Here is a 16,878-nt window from a genome sequence, read left to right on the forward strand (position 1 = left end):
TTAGCTCAGCAAAAAGAAAGGAAAAGTCTGAATTTTCTTGTATTTTTCAATATATTAAGCTTGTAATTTAAAACCTTCACACAAAGAAATCTCTAGGCTTATATAACATCACCAGAGACCAGGAAGAATCATCAATCTCAACCTTGCACAAACTCTTCTAACAGTTAGAAAGAGAGAAAACACTTCTCAATTCATTTTATGAGGTCACTATAAAGCAAAATCTAATTGGGCATCCAAAGTTAGGAAAATCATAAGGTAACTTCTATTGAGCATGGATGCAAAATCCCTAAGCAAAACATCAGCAAACCTAACCCAGCAATTATAAGAAGGATAACACACATCATGACTCTAGGGAGTATTCCAGAAATATTAGGTTAGAACCAGCCCCCCTTGTCTTGAGCCTCCCAGCTGGTCAGAACCAGGAGAACTGCACTAATGACAGCCGAAAGGGGCCTCCTGTGTCTGAAATCATGGAGAGGGGTGTGTGTAAGGTTTGAAGGCTTGGCTGGGAATTCAAAATCATGCAACCTGCTCATATCACACATCAGGAAAATAAATAACAAAGAGATTAACTGAACTGAGCTAATCAGAGTCTTATCCCTAAGACTGACTGGACTCCACTTTTCTATCTCCAGGCCCTTGATCCCTCACCACACAAGCAGATCAACAGTATTTGGTAGAAATGCAGACACTCAGGCACCATCTCAGGCCAACTAAATCAGGAACTATTTTTAAACAAGATCCCCAGAAAATTCCCTGCACATGAGTATGAAAAGCATGGCTCTACACCACATTATTTAACTCTTACAATCCAGTAAAGCAGATCTAGAGACTAACTTCCCAGGTCCCAATCTTGACTACCTCACTTACTAGACCCTTCCCATCTCTTGGTTTCCATCTGTAAAAATCATCACAATACCTAGCTCATAGAGTTCTTTTGAGGGTACTCAATAATTAAAAATTATTAAGTATTATTCTAAAAACAAAAAGAAATACATGCTTAGTTCAACTTCTGAAAATCAATCCGTGTAATTTTCCACAATAACAATAAAAAAGAATCATAAAAGCAGTTCAATAAATGCATTAAAATATTTGATAAAAGAAAACACTAAAGCAAACATAATTTCTATTGGTGAATTATTGAAAGCTTTTACTCTAAGATTAGAAATAACAAAAAGATGTTCTTATCACTACTTCTATTCAACGTTTATCCTTTCCTCCTTCCCTCCTGCCCACTTCTTTTTTTTTTTTGCCCTTTGGTCAAGTACATATGGTTTAACTTACATTAGTTAAATGTGCATATTAGGAGACTCTACAATATTTGAACATGGAGCAAAATCCTCTTCTCAAGGACATTCTGACAGTTTTTCAGATGGGTAAAATATAGTATTACTGAAAAAGTTATCTGTTCTATCTCTTAAGCACAATTGCTCTAATTCCATATAAATGTTTTTATCATTTGATTTGGGAGACACTAAATGCTAAGTGTGACCTTGGGCAAGACACTTCATTACATTTCCTGGCTCACAGAGTTGCCATTGCTTGAAATGGGGCCTAGCAAAGTTAAGTATTATATACATACTTATTAAATAAATAAGTAAATAAAACTACTGATCTTTCTGCTGCAAATACTTTTAAGCATGTACCTTGAGAAGAAAACGTTCATAATAAAAATTAAAAGACTCCATGATTTCCTTTATTTATAGGAGTGTCTCTGCTACTTTATGTGATAACAAATCCAATTCAATAAGATTACCTTCAAAACACTGTACTTTTCATTCATATTTGAGCAAATACCTTTAGCTGCTTTAGCACTCCCCTCTGAAGCTTGTTTCTAAGAATAAGGCCTTAAAAAAGCTCCAAGGCATTCATCTGGTCCATGCCCTCAAGCTCTGGGGACAAAGGCTTTTTTCCAGTTTCAACACAATTGGATGTCCCGTTGAATTAACTGTCCCTGCCAGTCATCCCTGCATGGAACCGTAAGGCAGCACTCATCTTATTTGTAAGGCACCACCCACCAGGTCCTTCAAAGTACTGGGAAAATCCATGATAAATAATAAAACACACAAACAGAAAAGGCCAAAACTAGCTCTCAACAATATAGCTTTCTTGCTGATCTGAATAGGAAAGAAGGGAAGAAAGCATCTTATAGTATATACCCCTACCACATTATTATAGAAAATTGCATTAAAAACTTGGATGTAGTGTCACCAAAATTGATGACTTACATTTTATAAATACAAAGCAAATAAAATTGTTCTAAAATAGCTTAGTGCCTAGATAGTATTCTATGTTTGTTTATGACTGTGTTCCCTCATATTTTGCTTATTCTACCTTTGTGCTTTGGACTGGATTGTATCCCCACCCCCAAATTCATATATTGAAGCCCTAACCCCTAGTGTAATGGTATTCGGAGACGGTACCTTTGGCAAGTAAGGCCTTAAGTTTAGATAAGGCCATGAGGGTGGGACCCTCCATTTGGTGCGATTAGTGCCCCATAAGAAGATACCAGAGAGACAGTGTGCTCGTGATCTCTTTCTCTCTAGCTCTTGCTTACGCTTGCTTGCTCACTCTCACTTGCTCTCTACCTTCCATTTGAGGATAAGGTTCGAGGTGATCATCTTCAAGCCAGAAAGAGAGTCCTCATGAGACCCTGGCTATACCAGCACTCTAATTTTGGATTTCTAGCCTCCAGAACTATGATAAAATAATTTTTTGCTGTTTAAGCTGCCTAGTCTATGGTATTTTGTATGGCAGCCTAAGCTGACTAAGACACTATATACTATATTTTGGTGGTTCAAAACATTGCCTTTTAAGTCTTAGCTTATTTGTTTCCAAGGGAAAGTCATCTCAACTTTTTTCAGATTAAGTCTGTTTATCTGTTTAACACTGAAAATGTTTGTTCTGTCTTTTACAGACTTTTTAGAGGAAAATGATATACATGAAAACTCTTATGAAAATTGAATAGAACATTTTCTAAAGCTATTTCCAACTCAGAACAAATGCAAATAGGAATAATGTTAATTTTTTTTATTTTTGAAATTTCATCAGCATTCTTTGCATTTACTGTGACATTATGTGTCTCATCTATATAATTTTTAATAAACATTTTATACATAACCCAAATAATCTTAGAACACATGCATTGCAAATCCTGAAAAGGGACACTTCCACAGATTTCCTTCAAGTTGTTACACCATTTGCCCTATATGTCAAGTGGCAGGACCACAGTTCTCCCTCTTTTGTCTTTCTGGGAGAGCTGGCATGCCGTCCTCACAGACTGTGAGGCTCCACTGCTCAACTCTTCCTGTTCTTGCTGTGTTCTATGTATTATTTCCAATCTAACTTGTGGTAACTTAATATGGATGCTAATGTCATACTAAAATCACTGTTATGTGTTGAACTGTGTCCTTCTCAAATTTGTATATTCAGGGGCACCTGCGTGGCTCAGTCGGTTGAGCGTCCAACTTCGGCTCAGGTCATGATCTCATAGTTTGTGGGTTTAAGCCCCGCATCGGGCTCTGTGCTGACAGCTCAGAGCCTGAAGCCTGCTTCGGATTCTGTGTCTCCCTCTCTCTCTGCCCCTCCCCTGTTCATGCTCTCTCTCTCTGTCAAAAATAAAAATCATTAAAAAAAATTTTTTTTTAGGGGCGCCTGGGTGGCGCAGTCGGTTAAGCGTCCGACTTCAGCCAGGTCACGATCTCGCGGTCCGGGAGTTCGAGCCCCGCGTCAGGCTCTGGGCTGATGGCTCGGAGCCTGGAGCCTGTTTCCGATTCTGTGTCTCCCTCTCTCTCTGCCCCTCCCCCGTTCATGCTCTGTCTCTCTCTGTCCCAAAAATAAATAAACGTTGAAAAAAAAAATTTTTTTTAATTGTATATTGAGGTCCTAACCCTCAGCACCTCAGGATGTAACTGTATTTGGACACAGGGTCGTTAAAGAGCTAATTAAGTTACAATAAGGCCATATCGGTGGGCCTTAATCCAATATGACTGCTGTCCTTATAAAAAGTGGAAATTAGGACACAGACATTGCACGCACAAAAACAAAAGACCATGTGAAGGCACAGGGAGAAGATGAACATCTGCAAGCCAAGAAGAGAGGTCTCAGGAAAAGCCAAGCCTGTGTACATCTCAATCTTAGACTTCCAGCCTTCAGAATCATGAGGAAATTAACTTTGGTCGTTTAAACCAACCAGTCTGTGTTGTGTTGTGCTGTGCTGTGTTTGGTTTTGTTTGTTTTTGTTATGGCAGCCACAGCAAACTAATATAGTGACCTTTAATACAGTCCTGACCCAAGCTTGGTCTTGAGTGTCCCCTCTACCACTCTTCCTTCTCCACTTCTGTTGATCAACATCCCCATCCCCAATGTTACATTGTCTGATCCCTATCCAGCCCTCTTTCCTTAATGCCCAGCATTTTCTGGGGGCCTCTAGAAATCTAATTCCCTCTATGTCACCTAGCATATTCCATAAGATGTATAACGGCTTTCAAAAGGCAGTCATAAGGGAGTTGGAGCCAGGGAGGTCTCAAGAGCAGCTTCACAATTTATCCTAAACTACAGCTTCTTCCTAACCTTCAGAACCTCTGTTAAGGAGAAAAAATTTTCTTTACTTTTTAAGATTATTCTGCCTTGTCTAAGAATTAAATTGATATGAGAGATTAACAGGATAAAATCAAACAAAAGTTTAATAATATGTATACCTCCTGCGGCGCCTGAGTAGCTCAGTCGGTTAAGTGTCTAATGTCAGCTCAGGTCATGATCTCATGGTCCATGAGTTCAAGCCCCACGTTGGGCTCTGAGCTGACAGCTCGGAGCCTGGAGCCTGCTTCAGATTCTGTCTCTCCCTCTCTCTGTGCCCCATCCCCTACTCAGTCTGTCTTTCCCTCTCTCTCAAAAATAAATAAACATTAAAAAATTTTTTCAAAAATAATATGTATACCTCCTATATACATAGAAGAGACTCAGGAAAACTAAATAACTCTCCAAAATGGCCTAAGCCATCACCTTAAATACCATCTTCAAATAAAGACAAATATTAGAGGTAGGGAGAAGTTGTGGGAGGTTACTAGGAAAAGCATAGTAAACAAAGATAAGATCATTACACAGATTTAAATACATGCCTTCTCCACTGGTGACAGTTTCTAGAGATATAGAGTCAACCCCCACTTTCTTTTTTTTTTTTTTTTAATTTTTTTTTTTTCAACGTTTATTCATTTTTGGGACAGAGAGAGACAGAGCGTGAATGGGGGAGGGGCAGAGAGAGAGGGAAACACAGAATCGGAAACAGGCTCCAGGCTCCGAGCCATCAGCCCAGAGCCCGACGCGGGGCTCGAACTCACGGACCGCGAGATCGTGACCTGGCTGAAGTCGGACGCTTAACCGACTGCGCCACCCAGGCGCCCCAACCCCCACTTTCTAGTGCAGCCAGAAAGACACTCTTAACAAGTGGAGATTTCTCTTATACATGCAAATGTCTCTTACAAAAGGGTAATTTTTGTTTAGTATTCAGAGCTTCTCTTGCGTCTGCAGTTTCTTAAAAATAAGCAGCTTAAATTAATCAATATTCCAGAACTTCTGGGAAGATGGTAAAGCAGGAGGATCCTCAGCTCACCTCATCCTACAGACCCACCAAAATAACGGCCATATTAGTGTACCTCTGAAAACCACCCAAAGACCTGCAGAACAGACTTTCTACAGTTAATTGTAAAGAGGGGCAAGGATGCAGTTGGGACCCAAACACCAGTTGAGACCATCCTCAAATGGGATGGACACCACAGGCACAGGATTAGACCCCACACCAGGCACCCCAAACATGGGAGACCCATACTAAGATAACATAACATTTTTATTTCGAAAACCAGTGGGACTGAACTTTGTGAGTTTTTACAATCAGTGGGGATTGACTCTGGGTACTTTAAAAATCAGTGAGCTTAGCTCTGGAGAGCCAGTAAGCAATAAGAAACTGGGTCCCCACCTTTAAAGAGCAAGCAAAACAAAAACAATGGGCCAGATACAGCATAGAAGCAGCAGTTTGAAATGTGGTTGAGATATAGAACATTTATTTACTAATCTCAGAATGTGTGATGAAGGGGCAGGGATCTGAGAGAGATTTCTCCAACAATACAAGTGCTGGTGGTGGGAAACCATTTCCCACCCCTCCTGAAGCCCATATACCAAGACACTTGAAGTAATCAGTGGGAAAACTGTCTACTTATCTTGTTATCTATCACAGCCTGTTCTGCCCCCATGCTCTCCTATGGTTCCACCCCATCCAACATGACTCACTCTGTAGGCATCACTTCAAAGTGGCTCCTGCCATGACAAACCTTGCTAGCAATCCCAGCAGGGATCAGTGCCACTCCAAAGTGACTCCTGCTTTGGGGAAAGGGGAAGATAACTATATAAATCAGTGTACCCACAGTCTCAGTAACCTCAGTAGCCAAACATCATAGCTGGCAGCACAGAGAGACTGTCTTACCAACCAGTGTCATTCAGCCCTGGCAGACAGGCTGGGAGCAGGGATCTGGTCTGACTGCTGGCCCCATCCACCAATGAAAATTTCTCACATGGCAGCACAGGGAAAGAACCCCTGCATTTCAATGTGACTGCACCATTGGCCAATGGGCTTAGGGCAGGCATCTGGTCTGACTGCTGACATCATCCAATTACAAGCCCCAGAAAGGCCCCTTAACAGCACAGGGAACAAACCCTGCTCATTATGCCCACAACAGGCAAAGTGGGCCATTGCAGCCTACTGGATTGAAGGCAAACATGGCTCAGGCACAAAGGTAGGACACGTACAACCTACAGTAGAGACATCCCTGAAATGCCTGGTTCTGAGGTAAGGAGGAAATTGCACTACAGGGCACCACAGGACTTCTTCACAGGACCACTACACTCATAGATGACTTTCCTAATACATAGAAAAAAAGAGAGTTAGACAAAATGAGGAGACAGCAGAATATGTCCCAAATAAAATAATAGGATGAAACCACAGCAAAAGAGCTAAATAAAACAGAGGTAACCAATATGCCTGATAAAGAACTCAAAGCAATGATCATAAAGTTATCTCCTCACTGGAATTGAGAAGGAAGTCCTTTAACAAAAATAGATATAGAAAATATAAAAAAGAACTCAGTAACTAAAATTTGTAAAGATACACTGGAGGGAATCAATAGCAGATTAGAGGAAGCAGAAGGATAGATGTAGATTAGTGATCTGACAGACAGGATAATGGGAAGCCAACAAGTTAAATAGCAAACAGAGAAAAGAATAATAAAAGCTTAATATAGGTTAAAGGAATTCAGCAACTTCATCAAGTGTAATAATATTCACATTATAGGGATTCCATTATATGGATAAGGAAAAGAGAGAGAAGGGGGAAGAAATTTATTTGAATAAATAATAGCAGAAATGTCCCTAATCTAGCAAAGGAAACAGATATGCAGATCTAGGAGGCACAGAGAGCCCTGAACAAAATAAACAGAAAGAGGTGAACACCAAGACACATAATAGTGAAAATGACAAAGAGTAATGATAATGAGAGAATTTTAAAGGCATCAATAGAAAACAGGTACATACTAGGGAAACCCCATAAGGCTCTAAGCTTATTTTTCAGCAGAAACTTTGCAGGCCAAAAGTTAGTGGTATGATGCATTTAAAGTTCTGAAAGGAAAAAAAAAACGCGACCAAGAATACTCTACCCCACAAGACTATCATTCATAATGAGACAGATAAAGAGTTTCTCAGACAAAACAAGACAAACCAACTAACTAACTAAAGGAGTTCATTATCACTAAATCAGCCTTACAGGAAATGTTAAAGAAAATTCTTTGAGTGGAAAGGAAAGACCATAATTAGAATTAAGAAAATTATGAAAAAAAACAACATTTCACAGGTAAATGCAAACATATAATAAAAGTAGTGGATTAATCACTTATAAAACCACTATGAAGGTTAAAGCACATAAGTAGTAAAATTATTTATATCCACAGAAATCAGTCAAGATGTTTTATATTAATTTAATGGTAACCACAAACCAAAAACCTGTAATAAATACACACAAAAAAAATAATAAAGAAAAAAATCCAAGAATAACACTAACAAAACTTATCAAGCTACAAGGAAGAGAGCAAAACAAGAAGAACAGAGAACTATGAAAACAACTATAAAACAAGTAATAAAATGGTAATAAGTACATACCTATCAACAATTACTTTAAATGTAACTGGACTAAATGCTCCAAACTAAAGACACAGGGTGACTGATTGGATAAAACAGCAAGACCCATCTATATGCTATCTCTTGTAGGTTGTCTACAAGAGACTCATTTCAGCCTAAAGACACATGCAGATTGAAAATGAGGAAACAGAAAAGCATTTATCACGCAAATGGAAGTGAAAAGAAAGCTGGAGTAGCAAATACTTGTATTGGAAAAAAATAGACTTTAAACAAAGACTGTAGGGGTACCTGGGTAGCTCAGTAAGTTAAGAGTGCAATTCTTGATTTTGGCTCAGGTCATGATCTCTCAGTTCGTGAGACTGAGCCCCACATTGGGCTCTGCACTGATAGCATGGAGCATGCTTGAGATTCTCTCTCTCCCTCTCTTTCTGCCCCTCCCCTATTCTCTCTCTCAAAATAAATAAATAAATTAAAAAAAAAACACAGACTGTAACAAGAGACAAAGAGGGACACTACATGATAAAGAAAAAAATCTAACAAGAGCCTATAACAACTGTAAATATCAGTGCACCCAACATGGAGCACCTAAATACATAAAGCAACTATTAACAGACATAAAGGAAGAAACTGACAGTAACACAATAATAGTAAGGGAGTTTAGCACCCCACTTACATCAATGGATGGATCACCCAGACAGAAAATCACCAATAAGTAGTGGTTCTGAATGACACGTTAGATCAGATGCATCTAACAAATATATTCAGAACTTCCCATTGAAAAACAGTGGAACACACATTCTTTTCAAGTACACATGAAACAGTATCTGTAATAGATCATGTTAGGCCACAAAACAAATCTCAATAAATTAAAAAACACTGAAATCATATCATGCATCTTTTCCAAACACAATGCTATGAAGCTTGAAATAAATTACAAGAAAAAATCTGGAACGAACACATATATATGAAGGATAAATAACATATTACTAAACAATGAATGGGACAAGCAAAAAAACAAAGAGGAAATCCAAAACTACATGGAGACAAGTGAAAATGAAAATGCAACAGTCCAAAATCTTTGGGATGCAGCAAGAGCTGTTCTAAGAAGGAAGATTATAGTCATACAGGCCACTCCAGAAACAAGAAAAATCTCAAATAAACAACCTAACCTTACACTTAAATAAGCTATAAAAAGAAAAACAAACAAAGCCAGTAGAAGAAAAGAAATAAAAAAGATTAGAGCAAATCTAAGTAAAATAGAAACTAAAAACAAAACAATAAAACAGATCAACGAAACAGGAGCTGGTTCTTTGAAAAGATCAACAAAATTGATAAGCCTTTTAGCCAAACTCATCAAGAAAATGAAAAAAAAGAGAGAGAGAGAGAGGACTCAAATAAACGCAGAATGAAGGAGGGGATACAAGAATCAATACTACAGAAATACAAAGGATTATAAGAGAACATTATGAAAAAGTATATGTCCAACAAATTGGACAACCTAGAAGAAATGGATAAATTCCTAGAAACATAACTTTCCAAAACTGAATCAGGAAAATATAGAAAATTTGAACAGACCAAATACTAGCAATGAAATCAGTAATCAAAAAACTCCCAATAAAAATACTGGATCAGATGGCTTCACAGGTGAATTCTAGCAAACATTTAAAGAAGAGTTAATACCTATTCTTCTCAAACTATTCCAAAAAAATAGAAGAGGACGGAAAGCTTCCCAATCATTCTAGGAGGCCAACACTACCCTGATACCAAAGCCAGATAAAGACACTAGAAAAAAGAAAACTACAAGCCAATACCTGTAATGAACACAAATGCAAAAACCCTCAACAAAATATTGGCAAATCAAACACAACAATACATTTAAAATATCATTCACCACAGTCAAAGAGGATTTATGCCAGGGATACAAGAGTGGTTCAATATTCACAAATCAATCAACATGATGCATGACAATAAAAAGAAAAAGAATTTTTAAAAATATGATCATCTCAATAGATACAGAAAAAGCATTTGACAAAGTACAAATCCATTCATGATGAAAACCTTCAACAAAGAAGGCTAGAGCCAACATACCTCAACATGATAAAGGTCATATATGAAAAGCCCACAGCTAATATCATCCTCAATGGTGAAAAACTAAGAGCTTTTCCTCTAAGATCAAAAACAAGACATGGATGTCCACTCTCTCCACTTCTATTCAACATAGCACAGGATGTCCAAGCCACAGCAATCAGATGACACAAAGAAATAAAAGGCACCCAAATTAGTAAGGGAAAAGTAAAATTTTCACTCTTTGCAGATGACATGATAGTCTACAGACTCCACCAAAAAACTACTAGAACTCATAAATGAATTCAGTAATGTTTCAGGATACAAAATTAATATACAGAAATCTGTTGCATTTCTTTACACTAATAATGAAACAGCAGAAATGAAATTAAGAAAAAAAATCCCACTTATAATTGCACCAAAATAATGAAATACCAATGAGTAAACTTAAGCATGGAGGTGAAAGACCTGTACTCTGAAAATTATAAGACACTGCTGAAAGAAACTGAAGATCACAAAAACAAATGGAAAGATCTTCCATGCTAATGGATTGGAAGAATCAGTATTGTTAAAATGTCCATACTATCCAAAGCAATCTACAGGTTTAATGCAATTCTTATCAAAATACCAACATTTTTCACAGACCTAGAACAGAGCACTACAATCTGTTAAACCATAAAAGACTCTCAACAGCCAAAGCAATTTTAAGGAAGAACAACAAAACTAAAGCTATCACAATCCAAGATTTCAAGATATACTACAATGTTGTAGTTATCAAAACAGTATGATACTGGCACAAAAACAGACACATAGATTAATGGAACAGAATAGAGAGCCCAGGATAAACCCATGTATATATGGTCAATTAATCTACAACAATAGAGGCAAGAATTACAATGAGACAAAGATAGTCTCTTCAGCAAATGGTGCTGGAAAAACTGGTCAGCTATATGCAAAAAACAAAAATGAAACTGAACCACTTTCTTACACCATCCACAAAAGTACACTCAAAATGGATTAAAGACCTAACTGTGATATCTGAATCCATAAAACTCCTAGAAAAAAACATATGCAGCAACTTCTTTGACACTTCCCATAGAAACATTTTTCTATAAATGTCTTCTCAGGCAAAGGAAACAAAAGCAAAATTAAATTATTGGGACTATATTAAAATAGGAAACCTCTGCAGGGGCACCTAGGTGGCTCAGTCGGTTCAGCACCTGATTCTTGATTTTGGCTCAGGTCATGATCCCAGGGTCATGGGATAGAACCCTACATTGGGCTCTGCACGAGTGTGGAGCTTTGTTGGAATTCTCTCTTTCCACATGCCCCTCTCCCCTGCTCACTCCCTCTTTCTAAAATTGTGGTTTATATACATAATGGAATACTACATGGAAATGAGAAAGAATAAAATATGGCGTTTTGTAGCAACGTGGATGGAACTGGAGAGTGTTATGCTAAGTGAAATAAGTCATACAGTGAAAGACAGATACCATATGTTTTCACTCTTTTGTGGATCCTGAGAAACGTAACAGAAGACCATGGGGGAGGGGAAGGGAAAAAAAAAAGAGGTTAGAGAGGGAGCGAGCCAAAGCATAAGAGACTCTTAAAAACTGAGAACAAACTGAGGGTTGATGGGGGGTGTGAGGGAGGGGAGGGTGGGTGATGGGTATTGAGGAGGGCACCTGTTGGAATGAGCACTGGGTGTTGTATGGAAACTAATTTGACAATAAATTTCATATTTAAAAAAAAAAGCTTCTGCACAGCAAAGGAAATCATCAACTAAACAAAAAAGCAACCTACTGAACTGGAAAAGATATTTGCAAATGATATATCTAGTAAGGGGTTAATATCCTAAATATATAAATAGCTTATATAACTCAACACCAAAAAATCCCAACTAATCCAATTAAAAGTAATCTAATTTAAAAATGGTCAGAAGACATGGATATTTTTCCAAAGACATACAAATGGCAAACAGACACATGAAAAGATTCTCAACATCACTAATCATCAGGAAAATGCAAATCAAAACTACAATGAGATATTATCTCATGCCTGTCTGAATGAATAAAATCAAAGGAAAAGAAAAGGAAAGAGAAGAAATAACAAGTGTTGGCAAGGATGTGGAGAAAAAGGAAACCTCATGAACTATTAGTGGGAATTCAAATTGGTGCAGCCACTGCAGAAGTTCCTCAAAAATTAAAAATAGATTTACCATATGATCCAGTAATTCTACTACTGGAAATTTACTCAAAGAAAACAAAAACACTAGTTTAAAAAGATGTACTCCTATGTTGATTACAATATTATTTACAATAGTCAAGATATGGAAGCAAGCCAAGTGTCCTTTGATAGATGAAAGGATAAAGATGATGTGGTATAAATATATAATGGAATATTATTCAGTTATGAAAAAGAATGAAATCTTTCCATTTGCAACAGCATGGATGGACCTAGACAGTATAATGTTAAGTGAAACAAATCAGCCAAAAAAAGAGACAAACACAATATGATTCCACTCATATGTAGAATTTAAGAAACAAAACTAACAAAGAAAAAGACTAACAAAAAACAGACTCTTAAATACAGTGAACAAGGAGGGGTAGATCAGAAACTAATATAACACTATATGTGAATTTAAATAAACAAACAAATAATCAATATGCCAAAAAGGCATATCTTGGGACGGCAAAATTTGCTCCCCTATTCCTCATAAAGTCTGGTCAAACTTCTTAGTTCTTCTTATACACATCATATGTTTATGATTTTTCTTTCAGAGTTTCCTTTTCTCTTTCATTAGACATGTCTGTAGATGGATGGACCTCTTTCATGGCCAGCATTCAAGTTTGTTCACACAAAGCTCTTAAACCCCCATGAAAATCAGAGATGAGACTGAGTATTATTTTAGGGTCCTCAAACTTTCTCTGATATTTATGTTCATTGGTCCAGAGCAATGGGGTAGATTCTGTAAGAATCTATGAGAGCCCCCACTCTGTCTCAGCTGATAAACTCTTATCATATAAATATTCCATTCTATTGCTTTACTATTTGTTGTAAGAATCTTGTGGAGCAAGATTAATACTATTCTACTTTATAAAAAAAGGAACTCAAGTCTATATATCAGGTTTATTTACCTAAAGTTACTAAGTAATATTTGTGTGTATAGATACATATGGAGAGAAAGAGAGAGAGAATAAATGTATCTAGAAAAGTGTTTCTACTAAGAGAGCTTAAAATTTCATAGAATTTTATTTTTATGTCTTTTGTGTTTCTATGCATGAAAGGCTGGTTATAGAAAAAAATTACAAAACAAATATATGGCACTCAGTGTTATTTGAATGTAACTAACCTTGTGAAAACAGAAATGCGTCTCACAACTTCTAATTTACACTGTTACAACAGCACCTTGTAAACCTTTTTAAATGTATCTAATATCTCCCAATTTAAAAAAAAATCTCCCAGGAAACAAACATACTGTTCAAAAAGACAGTATTATTACGTTAAAATCATTCGAAACACTCCATGTAATATAAGAGCTCATTCCATACTTTTATGTTAAAAACCTGAGTACCCACGGAATTTATTTTAAGGGAATGACACAAGATTTGAACTCTACAGAGATGCACCCAGAGCAGTGATAGTTTGACACCTGCTACAATAGGATCCAATCTCCCAAGGATACAGGGTCTACAGCCGTCTGTTAATCAGAAAAGAGTGTTATACACAGAGATTAACTTCTCCACCCCAAGCTTTATGAATTAATTCAATACAAGCATAAAGCTTCCTTTTTTATTCCTCCTTTAGCAGCATCACTTCAATACACAGCCAGCTGAGGATGGCAGGAAGCTAAAATACTAGTGCAAAGAAAGAAAACTGAGGCCACCAGATTCTTTTCATTTACAAACACAAACTTCTTCAAAACAATGATGCAGAAGAAAAACTGTCAATATGAGCATGAAAGATGTTCAACATCTCTATTCATCACGTAAATGCAAATTAAAACCGCAGTGAAATACACTATATACTAACAGCCTGGTTAAAACAAAAGACTAACATTCCTACCTATGTATCAGTATTTGGTAGAAACAGATGGGGGAAATAAAAACGGTAAGGATAAAAGCTTTGAAAAACTCTATCAACTTAAGCTAAGTGACATCCAACAAATAAGAAATGTATCATCTTTTCCAGTGTGCATTGCTGTATAAAATAGCTATGTACAGTGTCTACCTTTTTTTAAAGATGGTTCCAACTTTCAAACCTGATTTTTGAGCAATCACTTGAAAAGCTGTTCAATTCCTAACCATGTAAGACTTAGGATTTCAGTCTGGTCTTCATATCAGATCACTGTGAACAGGAATTAAAAAAAAAAAAAACCTTGAAAATTTCAAATTTAAAGCACAGCATTAAGATTAAGAGAAATATCTTATGAAGATAAAAAGCTTCTGCACAGCAAAGGAAACAACCAACAAAACTAAAAGGCAACCAACGGAATGGGAAAAGATATTTGCAAATGACATATCAGACAAAGGGCTAGTATCCAAAATCTATAAAGAGCTCACCAAACTCCACACCCAAAAAACAAATAACCCAGTGAAGAAATGGGCAGAAAACATGAATAGACACTTCTCTAAAGAAGACATCCAGATGGCCAACAGGCACATGAAAAGATGCTCAACGTCACTCCTCATCAGGGAAATACAAATCAAAACCACACTCAGATATCACCTCACTCCAGTCAGAGTGGCCAAAATGAACAAATCAGGAGACTATGATGCTGGAGAGGCTGTGGAGAAACGGGAACCCTCTTGCACTGTTGGTGGGAATGCAAACTGGTGCAGCCGCTCTGGAAAGCAGTGTGGAGGTTCCTCAAAAAATTAAAAATAGACCTACCCTATGACCCAGCAGTAGCACTGCTAGGAATTTACCCAAGGGATTCAGGACTACTGATGCATAGGGGCACTTGTACCCCAATGTTTATAGCAGCACTCTCAACAATAGCCAAATTGTGGAAAGAGCCTAAATGTCCATCAACTGATGAATGCATAAAGAAATTGTGGTTTATATACACAATGGAGTACTACGTGGCAATGAGAAAGAATGAAATACGGCCCTTTGTAGCAACGTGGATGGAACTGGAGAGGGTGATGCTAAGTGAAATAAGCCATACAGAGAAAGACAGATACCATATGGTTTCACTCTTATGTGGATCTTGAGAAACTTAACAGAAACCCACGGGGGAGGGGAAGGAAAAAAAAAAGAGGTTAGAGTGGAAGAGAGCCAAAGCATAAGACTCTTAAAAACTGAGAACAAACGGAGGGTTGATGGGGGGTGGGAGGGAGGGGAGGGTGGGTGATGGGTATTGAGGAGGGCACCTTTTGGGATGAGCACTGGGTGTTGTATGGAAACCAATTTGACAATAAACTTCATATATTGAAAAAAAAAGACTAAGAGAAATATCAACAAAAGGCAACCCATTAACATTTTGGTATGTGTCTCATTTTTTTCCACATACTTTAAATCATTATTTGCATTTTTTCACTTAATATATACAAGTTTGCATGAAATAAAAACTCTTCACAAACAATTTAAAGGTAAATACATTCTATAGAGTAAGTGTATCATTTTTTTTTCTTTTTTAAAAATTTTATTTATTTAAATTCAAGTTAGTTAACATACAGTGTAGTATTGGTTTCAGGAATAGAACCCAGAGATATATCACTTACATATAACACCCAGTGCTCATCCCAAGTGCCCTCCTTAATGCCCATCACCCATTTAGCCCATGCCCCCCCACCTCCCCTCCAGCAACCCTTCGGTTTGTTCTCTATATTTCAGAGTATGTTTTGGTTTCCTCCCTCTCTGTTTCTCTTATTTTTCCTTCCCTTCCCCTATGTTCATCTGTTTTGTTTCTTGAATTCCACACATGAGTGAAATCACATATTTGTCTTTCTCTGACTGACTTATTTCATTTAGCATGATACACTCTAGTTCCATCCGTGTTGTTGCAAATGGCAAGATTTCATTCTTTTTGATTGCTGGGTAATGTTCCATTGTGCGTGCGCACACACACACACACACACACACACACACAGGCACACCACATCTTCTTTATTCATTCATCAGTCAATGGACATTTGGGCTCTTTCCATAGTTTGGCTATTGTTGTTTTTTTTTTTTCAATATATGAAGTTTATTGTCAAATTGGTTTCCATACAACACCCAGTGCTCATCCCAAAAGGTGCCCTCCTCAATACCCATCACCCACCCTCCCCTCCCTCCCACCCCCCATCAACCCTCCGTTTGTTCTCAGTTTTTAAGAGTCTTATGCTTTAGCTCTCTTCCACTCTAACCTCTTTTTTTTTTCCTTCCCCTCCCCCGTGGGTTTCTGTTAAGTTTCTCAAGATCCACATAAGAGTGAAACCATATGGTATCTGTCTTTCTCTGTATGGCTTATTTCACTTAGCATCACCCTCTCCAGTTCCATCCACGTTGCTACAAAGGGCCGTATTTCATTCTTTCTCATTGCCACGTAGTACTCCATTGTGTATATAAACCACAATTTCTTTATCCATTCATCAGTTGATGGACATTTAGGCTCTTTCCACAATTTGGCTATTGTTGAGAGTGCTG

This window comes from Lynx rufus, unplaced genomic scaffold (genome assembly GCF_022079265.1).
Source record: "Lynx rufus isolate CCGP_SWC_20201006 ecotype Redwood Valley unplaced genomic scaffold, mLynRuf1.p SCAF_2, whole genome shotgun sequence".
Taxonomy (NCBI): Eukaryota; Metazoa; Chordata; class Mammalia; order Carnivora; family Felidae; genus Lynx; species Lynx rufus.